This window comes from Coffea arabica, chromosome 10e (genome assembly GCF_036785885.1).
Source record: "Coffea arabica cultivar ET-39 chromosome 10e, Coffea Arabica ET-39 HiFi, whole genome shotgun sequence".
Lineage (NCBI taxonomy): Eukaryota > Viridiplantae > Streptophyta > Magnoliopsida > Gentianales > Rubiaceae > Coffea > Coffea arabica.
Window position 1 is genome coordinate 21,084,100 of NC_092328.1, and position 14,704 is coordinate 21,098,803.

A 14,704-nucleotide genomic window follows, 5' to 3' on the forward strand; every position below is an offset into this window, starting at 1 on the left:
GCTAGCACGTACTTGCATGCCATCATTACATCTTCATTCATTCTTTCCTTTTAGTTTTTGCATTTTTGCATGACCTTTCACTCCCTTTCCCTTACACGTTTAGGATTACATTTTCATTTAGATTAGCTCATTTGCTTGTATAGGTTAGGTAGTCACCCCTTGGATATGGGATATGGACGAGTTTGGCTTTCTAGCCTTAACACGCTCGTATTCCCTCTATTAAAGGGAAAATTGAGTCACGGACATTAGCCCCCCGTACCCGTCTTGCTTGCATTCCTCTAGGGTTCATGCATTTCATTTATCCACTATCACATGCACTTTTACTTCATATTCTATCCCTTTTTTCACATTTTCACTTCACACAACTTTATTTTGCACGTTTTCACTCTGCCACTTACACTTTATATACTATCACGTGCACACACGCACTTCATACTATCACTTTACTTACCTTACTTTACACATCCATTTGCACACTTTCACTTACACACTATTGTTTTTTTATTACTTTTTCACTTCACGCAAACTCATATTTTCACATTGCATACATTCATTCCACTCATTTTTCGTCATTAGCATTATTCGTGACCTCTCCAAAGAGTCATTATTGGGCATCACTATTAATGTGATTGGCACCATTCAAGCTTGGAAGAGAAATCTTGCCCCCCGATACCCTCCTAGGTCTAGGGTTTGCATTCATATAGCACATCCAAATGTGATAAATCTTTTGGTTAAAATAAGAAAATCCATGACTAAATCGCGCAACTAGCCTTGGCTAGGTTGAGAGGGTGCCTTGGACTTCGTCCTTGCCTTCCCTCTCTTCAAATGTGACTCCCGAACCTTTTTCTTTGATTTACGTAGATTTGGAGTCGTTTAAAAAGGGTTTTTCCATTTTTTCTTTAAAAATTCATTTTTAGGTGACTTGGTACACCTTAACTCTATACCAAGTGGCGACTCCATTTTTCATTCAAAAAACCCTTTTTAAACTATATTTTGGGTCAAATCGTCACATTTTCATGTCCCATTTAGACCCATATTTTTTTATTTTCTTTGTAAATCAAAATTCATTTTTCAAATCAAAATTCACTTTTTCAAACCATTTATTTATTTTTCTTGTAAAAAATGGGGCGCGACATTTTGATCTAACACATTTCTTTAATTCAAGATTTTAGAAGAAAATATTTTTTCAAAGATGGAAATAGGTCTTATTTTATTACTTATATGATTTCATATGCTCTTTCTAATACTTACTACACAGAGTATTTTGTAGACAAAGATTACATTGACTTAAAAAATTATTTAATGAAGTAGGGGCCATTCAACCACCAGAAAGAACACAAGCTACTATTTCTGAAGAATTTGAATTAGATATCTCTCCTAAACCTTTAATTGAAGGAAATAAATATATGCCATGATTATTTTATTCTAAAAATAGAGTAGGAACTAGTATGAGATTTCCTAATTCATTAACAAAGTTTGGATTTGTGACAGCCCCACCTCACCCTAAGGCGAACCAAAGGGTTCAGCGGACCGCCTGCCCAACTCTCGCCAGGACTACGGAGTCGAATCACACAAATCCGATATTACGCGAGAGAACCCAAAAGAAATGAGCGATTGAAGACCGCCAAGCTTAAACATGGAGAAAACGCTTTCATATATACATGTCACTAGGTTTACAATTCAAATGGAACCAGTGAAATGAAATACATTTAGGGTTTGCTCATTCTCGAGGAGCTATACAAAAGAACAAAAGATTTTCTAACTAGCTCAACTCGCTTCTCAAAATCATGATTTCCAAAAGAGGTTCCTGTAAGGAAAACAAAGATAACGAGGAGGGGGTGAGCTTACGCCCAATGAGGTACCAAACATGTAGCAGAAAAATCAGGTATTTCACGTTATACAAACCAGATACACATGCTCGCTATAAAGTAAGACAGGTAAACACAAGAACTCAAATAGGAAGGATACAGGTGGCTCTGAGGAGCCAGCTTTCCAGCGCAGTACTTGATCCAAGCCGGTTGACTCTCCGTCAACGTATATAGAACCAACACGTCCGTAGACCCCACTTTACACCAAATTCCGTCCACCAAACACCCCTTTACCGGGCCCGCTCACCTTAACAGAAACAGAAATGGTAATACTCGAGTATACCGGAATCAAGGGTCTCAATACCCAAAGATCCCAAAACAGACTACCGTGGTTCGTTATCTAATCGTCCAGGCCCTTGCCAGCCTGACTCGAATAACTTAGCCACATGATTTGAGCTCATAGGTCACAGAAAGGTCGTTGGTTACAAGTTTCCAAACGATGTCCGAACAGATACAGATACAGATACAGATATCAGATACATATACAGATTCAGATTGACACCAAAATTGGCATATGAATAGACAAGAGAACGAGTGTGATAAAGTACACCCTCGTCTCAAACAAATTAAACAAATTGCAGAGCAGAAATCAAGTTAAACAGCAATGGAGGGGAGTGGTACACTCACCGGTTCAAGTACAGATACCTCAAAAGTTTTCACTTCGGATTGGCTTTAATCGCCAAGAAACCCTAAAATAATCAAAGTAAACCAATTGAAGGTTTCACATCTAGATTCGAGTAAACAAAATACACATGTGAGGCTCGACTACTAGTCGTATGCTTCGCCAAATAATTACTAATGCAAGGGTACAAAACATGATTTTTGGGAATAAAAAGGTGACATGAAGACCTAGGTTCAACAACCCAAAAGCCCTTCATTTCTATCACAAGCCAATTCAAACTTAAAGGAACCAATTGGCCTAGAAAAATTGGACAGCACTTCCCCTAAATTTCTTACTTTTCCAGCCATCACGGCTTCATTATTTTCCTCAATCAACTCCCAAAGTCATACTCAATATACATTCATCACCACAGCCGTTCAATAGGCTGAAGGTTATCCAAGTACAAAAGTTAGCTAGGAAAATGACCGGAAATAAAAGTCAAGCCCTAGAATATTCCAATAAGCACAAGAAGACTCGATTACAAGTCATAAACCGATGCCAACACGATCACAATAGGGTTCCATAAGCATATATAAGCATTAGAGGAAACCAGAAATTTCGGAAATGTAACTAGCTTTGGCCCTAAAAAAATAGTTTTTTGTCCTCATTTTGCGGTAATGGCACAAATTTCACTACGCCTATCGGATGAGGGTGCAAGACCCACCATCTCGAAGCTAAAAGACAGGGCTACAACATCACAGAAGGTAACTCAACCCAGTTTTGAGTGAAAATAGGTCAAAACTGCAAGATACTACATCAACAACGTAAAACAAATTCACCAAAATGCATTCTAGCGGAAACATCATAACTCAGGCTCTACAAGTCCAAATCCAGAAATTCCAAAACCAGATGAAATCTAAGAAACAGGGATAAATTTCATCAGAAGGCCTCAACAACCAATTCGGAAGCAATTCCAGGCAAAACAACCAATTACAGGCGCAGTTCTCAATTTCGGGTAAAACCAGAACAGCAATAGTAATTTCGACTTATCTCATTCTACACTACTCCAATTGACCTGAAATTTTGTAAGCACCTCTAAAATGTCATTACCTACAACTTCCATGTTTTGATCTAAGGCCAATTCGGCATCTATCTAGGACCTAAAAATTCGGACAGAATGCTTCCTTAAGAACCCTAGGTTTTTCAATTTTCTTCCAAAACAGAAATTGGTTGCAATTAATCACTTTTCCCACCTCTTTAAGTCATTACAGACCATTTCCAATCATCATAGATAGCCACACAATCATGCTTATATTAAAACAGAAAAATCCCCAAAAAATATAAAAGTTCATCAATTCAACCACAACTCAAAATATAATCCATAAAATGGCATCTCATACTACCACTAAGCATGATTTAAGCATCAATCAAGGAAGGAAAGTGGTTCTTCACAACTTACCTTAGAAACAAGAGAGAGAGAGTTATTGGTCCTCTTAGCTTTCCAAATAACTCCACAAAACAACTCACTATCACTCCCTTAAGTGTTTCTATGGAACAAAAACAAGTTTAGATGGTTGAATTCTTGGATTTGAGCAAGAGAGAATCAAGAAGTTGAAGAGGTTTTCTTTCTTTCTTTCCTAGAGAGAAATTCGGCCAAGCTTGAAGAAAAATGGAAGATATTTGGTCAATTTTTGGTTTTATTTAGTAATTGGTAAAAGGTTGAATAGTAAGTCAAAACAAGATTTAATCATATGGTGACACATGTCCCTCTCATTAATTCATGCCTAACTTGTTTTTGTCTTTCTCACACCTATCACTTGGTACCTCTAAATATCTCATAACACCCGGTAAATTAAACCCAGTATCCAAAACTTAACCTAACTGGCCGAATTTTTCCGAACTTTTCGCATTAGCGGGTCCCACGTCCGTTATACGTTCTAAATTTTTCAAAAACTATCCGATACTAGAAAAATCACTTTAAAACTATATTTGCTCATAAACTTTATCTGGGGAATTTTTCTAATAAAGAAAATGTAGGAAAGGCGGGCGATTAAATAAAATAAACACTAGAAAATTAGAAAATTTCTGGGTTCTCACACTCATTCTTTTCGGGGTGTCACAGGATTGCCATTATTTGACTCCAAATTATTTGCTTGTATCACAAACATAATTTTCAACACACCTTTTTATCTTTTCAATTATCTTTTTATCTCACATACATCATATCACAAAAAGTACTACAGTAATTATTCCAAATAACATTTCAAATAATATCCTATCCAAATACACTCAGAGATATTTATAAGTAGAGAAACTAATTATAAGATAAAAGGAGAATATTTTAATGGAAAAAATTAACTTCTTGTGTTAATTTGATAAGTACTGCTGCTAATGGAAATTATATTTCGCATAAGTTAATAGCAAAGTTACCAAATCATAGATTACATGAATCTTACCAGTATATAAATTTTAATGGAAAAGTTCATGAATTAAACATTGCTGTTGAAACATTGATTAAATTAAGCGATCAATTGATAAGTTTAATATTACCTATTGAAAGAACAATGGATACATTAGAATTCATGCTAGGTACTGGATTCTTAGAAACTGTTAGACCTTATGAGATTATGAGTTTTGGAATACAAATCACTTACAATGATAAATTAATATATATTCCAAGATGACTAGTCCTTGTAGTATTTACATACCAACTGGATTAACTTATCCTGATTATAAAGCAAAATAATTTGCTGCTTATATAAATTGTGGATTTGGATCATGCTTGTGTAAATCTTCATGTTTGCCTCCATACTATAAAGAAAAATTACCTCCTAAAATTGGATTAGATATTTCTAATAATAAAATATATTTATCTGAAGGAATTAGTAAATCAAAGATATTATTGGGCCAATTTCTCATTACTTGTCCATCATTCTATTTTTATGACACTAGCATTAATATTTTACTTGGAAATCATTTGTTACAATTATTCCAAAAGGTACTTTTCGATACAATTAATTCTCATATACGATATAAAATTCCATGTAACCATTGGATAATAATAAATAGACTTAAAATAGCATATACTAGAAACACTCCAATCTCGTTTAAACCTTGCACAGTATAGTGGGGAAAGATAGGTTACAAAGAAAAGTTGATTTTCCCTAAAGGACAACCAATGTTAAAAATAGAAATGTTATTAGACAAAAAAGAGAGACAGATAAAAATGATAAAAGTAGAAGAAGAAGCAAAATTTTAAAAAATTTCAAATAATCTAAATTCATGAGATTCAAATATCAGGATCAACTTTGATGAGAAGACACCAAGGGCTCAAATTGTTGGTTCAAGTGGCTCGAGTGAAGTCTTAAATGCACCAATGGCGAATCTTGGGCCAATGACTCGAGCAAGGGTAAGGAAGTTGCGAGAGTCGCTTTAAGCATTCCTACAAATAGTTCAATCTCACGTAGGGCTGATTCAAGAAGCTTAAAACACGTTGGTGAATCTGATCCAAGCCAGTGTGGAGGCCACAGACCCATAGGTGAAGCACGGACAGCTTGCCGCTAGTTAGTTGTTCGAGTTGGTTCCTAGGAGTAGTTAGTTGATTGGTAGTTAGGACACTAAGGTCGGATTAGCTCATGTTGACCACTTAATCGACCAGTTTAGTTCATTAGGGTTGAGTTAGTAACCCAGGGTTTAGCGTGGGTAAGTAAGGTTGTTCTAGTCAAGTTAGGATTTGGAATCGTAATGCCTATAAGGAGGCCTGGCCGAATATCAATAACACACAAGATCATTAATCAGAAATCGTGGAGAGAGTTCTCTTGGCTTTGAAGCAACCTTTGAATATCTTAGATTGGTTCTAAGTGTTCATCTTGGCTTATCAAGCAAGAATCACTCTTGTTTCTGGCGCTATTCTACCAAACGCCAAAAGTTCCTTTAATCACTTTTTGAAGGTTAAGAAATTACTCTTGGTTCTCATCAAAGGGGTTCTAAAGGGGTTTACAGTTCCACAAATCCAAGCATTGGAAATCGATTGTCTAGATCCCGTTTGTTGGACTACAAGTTCCTCCAATCGCGGTTGGGTTCGTATCATCTGGTAATCAGAGCTAGTTGACAATTTTCAAGTTATATCCTTCTTGTTCTTCGTGTTTCTTTGTGTCATTCATGATTCTAAAAAAGAAAAAACAAAAATTTCATTACTGTTTATTCCGAAATCACTGTTCACTCATAAATTTTTTAGTTTTAGTTGCCAATTTTTCTCTTATTATTGTTTTGTTTGTGTCTAAAGTCAAAAAAATTTTAGTTGTGTTTTTATCCGTGACTGACCTTGAAATTCTTGAGCCTTCTTGAATTCTTGGGGTAAATTTTGAAGAAGCTTGAATTTTTTATCACGAATCTTGAATTCTTGCATTCTTGAAGATTTGCACTTACGTGATCAGCAAAATCTTGGAAAAAAAATTCATTCTTGAACTTCCAAGAAAATAACTTCAAGGATGGCTAGGGTTTGAGTTTCCAAATTCGATTGCAACTCCCAAAACCCAAAATAGTCTTGAATCGAATTGGAAGTGGTCTCCTAAATTGCCTAAAAGCTTCCAACATCGCTGGAGCGGTTGAACACCTGATTAGAGTTTAATTGATTAGGTGGAGAAACCAGTAAAGTTAGTAGGATTAGCACCTAGATTATGGTTAGTATTGGGTAAGTCTTGGGATGATATTGGGAAAGGAATTTCGGTTTTCTTGTAGGACAAATAGGAGGTGGTTTATGTGTGTTTATTTGGTATGAGTTTGGCTAGGAAGTTTGTACGAGAACCATAGAAACGGACCATGCATTTGTGACGTTCGAAACCGGCAAACCTGGAAACAGGGCAATCCACAAATCCGAACTTGGGTTCTGTTTTTCTTTTTTCTGTGTGCTTTTTCAGAAGTTTCTCAAAACATGCAAATTGTATCTTCTTAATTCCTTAAGGTGCCTACAAAATTTCCGGTCAAACGGATCAGTGTAGCCCGAGTTATAGCCGAAACACTCACTCCTGTTTTGAACACTGGATTGTAACACTGGATTGTGTTACTTTTTTTAATTTTGCTTCTGACCTTGCTTTTTCCGTCATGATAACGTGCGAAATGGGTGTTAATACCTTCGTAATAAATGTATATCTTGGTCTTAGCTTCAAAACAGTATAAAGTGCATCCGAATCCGAGTTCCGTAGCTTCAGTTATGACTAAAACAAGATCGGTTGTCAAAACTGCCTTCGGATTTGGACAGTTCTGACAGGAACTTTGAACCTCTTTTTCCCTATGCTCCATACTGATTCATCTTTTGGTCAAAACACGAAAGTTATAACCTTATAAATAAGCTTTCTAACACCTCTGGAATTTCTTGATTCCGATTTCTGAGTCGTGAGTTATGGTCTTTCAAACAGGGCCTGTTTGGTAACCCGAAATGAAATGGCTGGAACGATTTTGCACATTTTTGTCCTAGTTCCATTGAGATCTGGCTTGAGGTGCCTTTATGAAAGTTGTAGCCCTTCTTCTTATCTTTGTAACGGTACCTCATGCACTTCGATCTGATAACCAAAGCCTGAAATTTGATCAAAACAGTTCTGGGTGCCAAATCTGCCGTTTCCGTTGCCGGCCATTTACGTTTTCGTTTGCCGTTTCCGCACTTGCATGTGCCAATTTTGCCGTTTTGCTTGTTTTAGGCATGTTAGTAGCCGTTTGTGATATAATGTGATGCAATCATATATTTCAGACGGTGGTGAGCTAGGCGGAGCCGGTGCGGCCTACTACTAGCTATCCTTCGCGACGCAATTTTCGTACTTTTGCTATCTTGGTTCTTTGAGTAAGTATTCGGGCCGTTTTGTATATATGACTTGCTTATGTGTCTAAGGTGAATGAAATGGTACCTAGGCGAGGGTGTATTTCATCGCACTCAACCTAAACCCTAATTTACATGCATATTTTTACATGACATGTTTAAATGAATTATTTTGGGTTTGAACCCCTTCAGCTTGTAGCTCGGGGTGACGTTTGTGAGTTGGGATCGATCTTCCGACCTAGATGGACTATTCGAGCCAGCCGGGGCTTGGTCGAAGCCAGTCCAACCTAGTCTGAGGTCACCAAGTTTTTATGATGAGAATATAAAGACCAAGGCCCATTCAAGCACACGGGGAATTGGAAGATTCAAGTGAAGATCAGTTGATTGCACGAATACTTGAGTTTAGTAGGATTATTTGATTTCCTCGTTGATTTTGGTTATTTCTCGCTTTAGAAAGTCTAGGTAATTAAGCTAGTTTAATTGCGGCCCATTTGTTAGTAAGTGAGGCCCAAAATCTTCCTTAAGTATGTAGGGTAGTTTGGTCAATTTTTGGATTAGGGTTAATGCTTGTAAGGGCTATAAATAGCCCCACTTCCTCTTTGTTTTGGGATCAGTTTTTGGCTATTAAATACGATTAGTGAGTTTTCACTTTCTCTTTGGCAAGAGAGCTTCCTTTGAATACTTGAGAATCTTCTCAAGTTATTCACCCGAACTTATCAATCGAGTATCTCCTTGATTGTGGCGTTCTACTACCCTCAATTTGGTTTGTTAATTCGAGTAGTTACGGGTTGAGATAATATCAAAATTGTTCGTGACTTCTAGGGATTAGTTGGGTCAAATTTCCGCTGCCTAAGCCATGGTGTTTTGGTTGTCTAGATCGGGGTTTCACATCATTTTAGGTTCAAGTTGTGAACCAAGTTTGTAGGTTCAAGTTGTGAACCAAGTTTGTGAACCGAGCTTGCGAAGCAAGTTAAATTTTGTTTCGTTCGCTCGAGCAAGTTTGTGAGGTGACTGGCTAGTGAGGGTGATAAGGTGTTAGGTGGGAGTACAAGTGGAGTTCTACGAACCTTATTTGTGGTCGACGGAGTGTCGGCAGGAGGTCACGCATGGCAAACGACTTGGCTTTGGAGTCAACCTGTATCCTTCATTTGTATTGTTACTTTTGCACTTGACTTGACATTTTGTGAAATAGTTATTTATCTAAATGTTCAATTTATGATTTTACCCCTGTTTACTTACTAAGTACATTGCTTACCCCGTTTCCTTTGTTTTCCTTAGCAGGAGACGACACGGGGAACTCCTTGGCACATTCACTAGTATAGTTAGGTTTGCTTGTAATAGTTGGACAATTAAGATGGTTGTTTTTGTTTTGGTGGTTTGTATAAGGACCCTCCTTAGGGTCTACTTTCTACTGGTTGTTATCATAATGTAATATAGTGGTTTGACTAGCTGCTTTTGGGGATGTAAATAGAACTCTTTTGGAGTTGGCTATATTCTGAATAGTACGCTTTTGGTTTATCTAGTTTTTATTATTTTGAAATTTCGAATCCTGGCGCGAGCTACGCAGGCGTCCCGCCGATACCCTGGGGTTCGCCCTTGGGAGAAGCGGGGGCTTCACAAAGTAAATTTACAAAATACAGAACTAGAACTCCAAAGGCTAGTTTATCTTTCTCGTGAAAATTTGGTGGCATGCCCCTTGTGTTTACCCATTTTCCAGCCATTTATGGCTTCAATATTTTTCTCAAACAAACTCAAAGTTATATACAAAATAATCTCATTTCAATAAGCTCAAGGTCATACAGGTGCAAAATCAAGCTAATGACATGTGCGGAAATGAAGTTTAACAAAAGACAGATTTGACGTGTTTTTGTGTAACGGACACAACTGAGGCTACGCATATCGGATTGAGGTGTAACTTATACTATTTCGAAGCTAAGGCAGAGAGCTACCACTTTGGTGAAGACCACCTAGTCTAATTTCTAGTGTAACGCAGTCAAATTCCCAATTCACAGAACCAAATTCCAACTAATTGGCTAATTAACTGTACTGCTTTCAAATGGCCATATCTCAAGCTACCAAAGTCCATTTAAGACGTTCTTGGAGGCGTTGAAAAGCTAAGACAAATTAATAAAACTTTCATGTTTTGGTAAATGGCTAAATCAGCACAGATCATCGTGAATAGACATGGTCAATTGGATGAACTGTCTAAAACGGATCACTGGATGCATCCTAGGGCAGTGAGGGTATTTTGGTCTTTTCACAGGCTACGTTTCTCCGATTGAGCAGAAATTTTGTAGGTAACCACAAAATGTCATTCTCTAAAACTTTCATGTTTTGTTCTAAGCCTAGTTCAGCCTCTAAAATGATGAAATAGAACCGGACAGAACTGAAGCTAAGATTTCCAGAAATCTGGAATTTTTGTTATTTCAAGCTATAATTCATATTTTCACCTTGAAACTACCACTACTACTACCTTTACAAGATCATATACCACATATATGAATCATACAATACCAACCCATAAGAAACCCTAACTCAAAGGTCATCCATCCAATCATCAAAACTCTTTGAAACAAGCATCACAAGCACTATACTAACATTAATACCCAACTTAATCATGATTAATGGAAAAGAAATGGTTGATCAGCCATTATAGCTCAAGGCAAGACCTTGATAGGATGATCCTTCACCTCTCCTTGATATTCTTGGTTCCTTAGGCTTCCCAAGCTTCCAACTAGTGATTGATCGGTTTAGTTTTTCTTGTTGGCAATAAAAAGGTTGGATTCAAGGTTGAAGATGGAAAACTCTCTTCACTCCCTTGCTTCTCTTGCTCTTGGCTGACCAGGGAAAAAAATGAGAAAGAATGAGTTCAATTAAGGGATAAGAAGGCAAGACAAAAGGTTGGGCAAGAAATCATAGATGGGTGACACTTGTCACCACCAAAGCCATCCAAGTTTCTCTTTCTTTTCCTTGCATTTTGGGCCACATGTTTCGGTTATGAGGCTGAGGATGAGGGGGGGATATTTTACAAAAACATCAAGGGTATGTGGTGGTAAGGAAGTGGTGGTCAAGTGGTGGGTTCAATCGGTAGTGATCGATATCCGTCGGTTCGAGCCGATTTTCTTAAATCGCGTATACTAGGGTTTTTAACTTCTAATCACTAACTTATTATTATCACTTCTAATCATATAATATTTCCTCATCCAAAAGTCACTCTTACCTACCAAATTTGATCCTCACTCCGTACCGAAAAGTCACATTACGAAAAAACGTGAAAACCCTAATTCGCTCTAACTTGAAAACCGACAACGAAAACCCTTACTTCTATATTCATTTACACTTATTGTGGGGTGATTGGGTAGTAGGGCCATAATAAATGAATAATTTCCAAATAAAAGGGCATTTTTAAGAAAAACGTGAGGGGTTTTACAATTCCATAAATTGAATTTAGGGTTTCAGTTAAAATAGGAGAAATTTAAGAAAACGATCAGTCACAAGTGAAACTAGGGTTTTGATTAGACTTTTAGGGTTTCCAGTCTTTTAAATTAAAACAAGGTTTTAAATCAAACCCAAAGAAATAACTTTAGTTTCTTCTTTAAAACAAAATAATGTTTTAAAATAAAAATAAACTAAAGAAACCGTAATATCCTCTTTGAGACTAAACAAAAGATGATCCTAAAAGTTGGGGTATCACAATCTCCCCTCCTTCAAATAATTTCGTCCTCGAAATTGCAATCAACGAGCTAAGGGTTGGAATACTCGAATACCTCATTAACGAGTTCATCAGTAGTGGTAAAGATTACCTCAAGAATTAGTCACTCTATGTATCGCAAATCCAAGATCCAACCGTATAATCCTTATCTCACAGTCTCAATGGTCTTTAAATATTTTGTAAAACGAGTAGAAGGAAACCTCAATACGATGGAAAATAGGGAAGGTACCTTCGGTGATTGCCAATGGGTCTATCACCTCTTGGCTTCCTATTGCATAGGTCCTGGCCGACACTTTCGGTCGATTACCCATTGCATTGGTCGGCTTAGACGTGTTCCCTTCTGCCCTTGGCAAATTTCCTTCTTTTGACAGGTGAGGGCACTGAGCAATCAGATGCTCAGCACTACCACATCGGTAGCATTTCCGTACTTGTCCTTTCTTCCAACAATTATCTTCTATGTGATTAGCAGCCCCAGAAAATCCGCACGCCATTCTAGGTCCTGATGTCGGACCTCCTCGTGAGGTACCCCTTTGGGTCTCTTTCCCTACCTGATTTTTCTCAACATTTCCTTGATTTGGCATCCTAGTGGATCGTGGTCCACCTATTCCTCGACCCTTCTTAGGTGATGACTCGCTCCCTGAGCTCTGTCCCTCAATATAACTACTTGTATCTGGGTGCCTTCTTTTCTTATCATGAAAGGCCTTTACTTGACTCTTAGTACTTTCAATTCTTTGTGCCTTTTCGATCGCTTGACTATAAGTCTCTAATTGAGCAGCTGCCAGTGCCTCTCGAATTTCCACGTTTAAACCCTGGACAAACCTTCGAATTCTCCTTTGGTCTGTCAGTACTAACTCTGGAGCAAAACGAGAGAGTTTGGTAAATTGCGTCTCGTACTCCGCCACACTCATAGTTCCTTGACGTAGGCGTATGAACTCATCCTCTCGCCTTTCTTGAACAAGTGGCGGTAAGTACTTCTCATTAAACTCACAGGTGAAATTAACCCATGTCCATGGGGTCTGCTCTCTATCCCACTTGGCTCGAATTACATTCCACCAGGCACGAGCCGCTCCCTCAAATTGAAAAACGGCAAAAGCTATCTGTCGTTCCTCCGAGTATCCTAACGCAGCAAAAATGTCTAGCATTCGCTCCAACCAATTCTCCGCTATATCCGGGCTAGGCCCACCCAAAAATTTTGGTGGTAGAAACTTCTGGAACCGTTCTAAGGCACTGTCCTCTCCTTCATGATTTCCAGGTTGCTGTACTTGGCCTTGACCCTGTTGGTTGACCATTCGGTCTAATAAATCAGCCATTCGCTGTATGGCTGTAGCTACCTGGGTTTCGGCTTGTGTACTCGTATTTTCATTGGTTACCCCATCGGTTCTTTGTCCTCGTCCTCTACCCCCACCACGAGTCTCCATTTGATGGTTTTATAGTTGCTATAATTGGGACAAAATATGGTACAAGATCAAAGTGTTGAAAAGTTATAAAATGCATGAAATAATCAAAAGATCAAAATGTGTACATATATATACAAGTCACGCAGAAAATATACACAATATAATGCACCATATACACCAAGGGACATTTCAAGTTAGACAAAGTCAAGTGCAGTAAGTACTATATATGGAGGTATTAACATACCACAAGTGAATGACATGTAGGGACAATGCAAGGGCAAAATGAAAGAAAACGCGATTTGTCGTCCCACACTCAGTGAAAATCACCCCCGTCCGGTTTCTTACTCCACTTCCCAAGGTGCCCGTTGATCTCTTGTACTCACTCTAGCCAGACAAAGCCTGTTCAGGTTCCCAAAATGTAAGTCTCAAGTACTTAGCAGCGCCTCAACTCTGGAGTACTCAGGCACGAGAATCCAAAATAAGATAATTCACATCTCGAGCTGGCCAGTCCCAAGAGTAAACTATCTACATTCAAAATTCCTACCTGACGTACCTATCTATGGTCCTCAGATACCATGAGAACGATTTGAGGCCTATAACATTTATGATCCATAACTTATGCTCGAACGAGCACTTAGTCCTTCATACTTATTCACCACTTGACCCAAGCTCACTCCGCGCAGAGACCACGCGAAGCAGGCTCTGATACCACCTGTGACGGCCCCATCTCCCACTGGGGCGTACCCCAGGGTTCGGCGGGTCGCCTGCCCAGCTCACGCCAGGACTCAATACTCTAAAACTAGAAAATAAAGTTCACGCCAAAAGTTAAGTTCTATGTACTCTATTATAGCTTCAAAGGTTGCATAAACTAGTACATCAAGTCATACATACCACGAGTATCTGAAAGTATACCCTATAAAACCTAATAACTACAACCACCGCGATAACTATATACATCTTACTAGTCAACTTATAACAAGGATAAATTCAACTATTCTCTAATCAAAAGACTAAACACCTTCCCGAGTGATCCCCGCGTGGCCCCTTGCTAAGAAAAATAAATGGAATGGGGTAAGCTATATGCTTAGTGAATAATCAGGGGTATAAATGTAAACTTACATCCAAATAACAAGTAATCAGGTTATTTCACATCAATAACAAAAAGGTAACAACACAATGGTAGGATACAGGTGGCTCCAAAGCCAGTTCAATTCTCCGAGCTTGAACGCCTGTTGACACTCCGTCAACCAAAGTACTCATAGACCGTAGACTCCACTTAACTTTCCCCGTTCACCTTATCAACCCCCGTTGGCC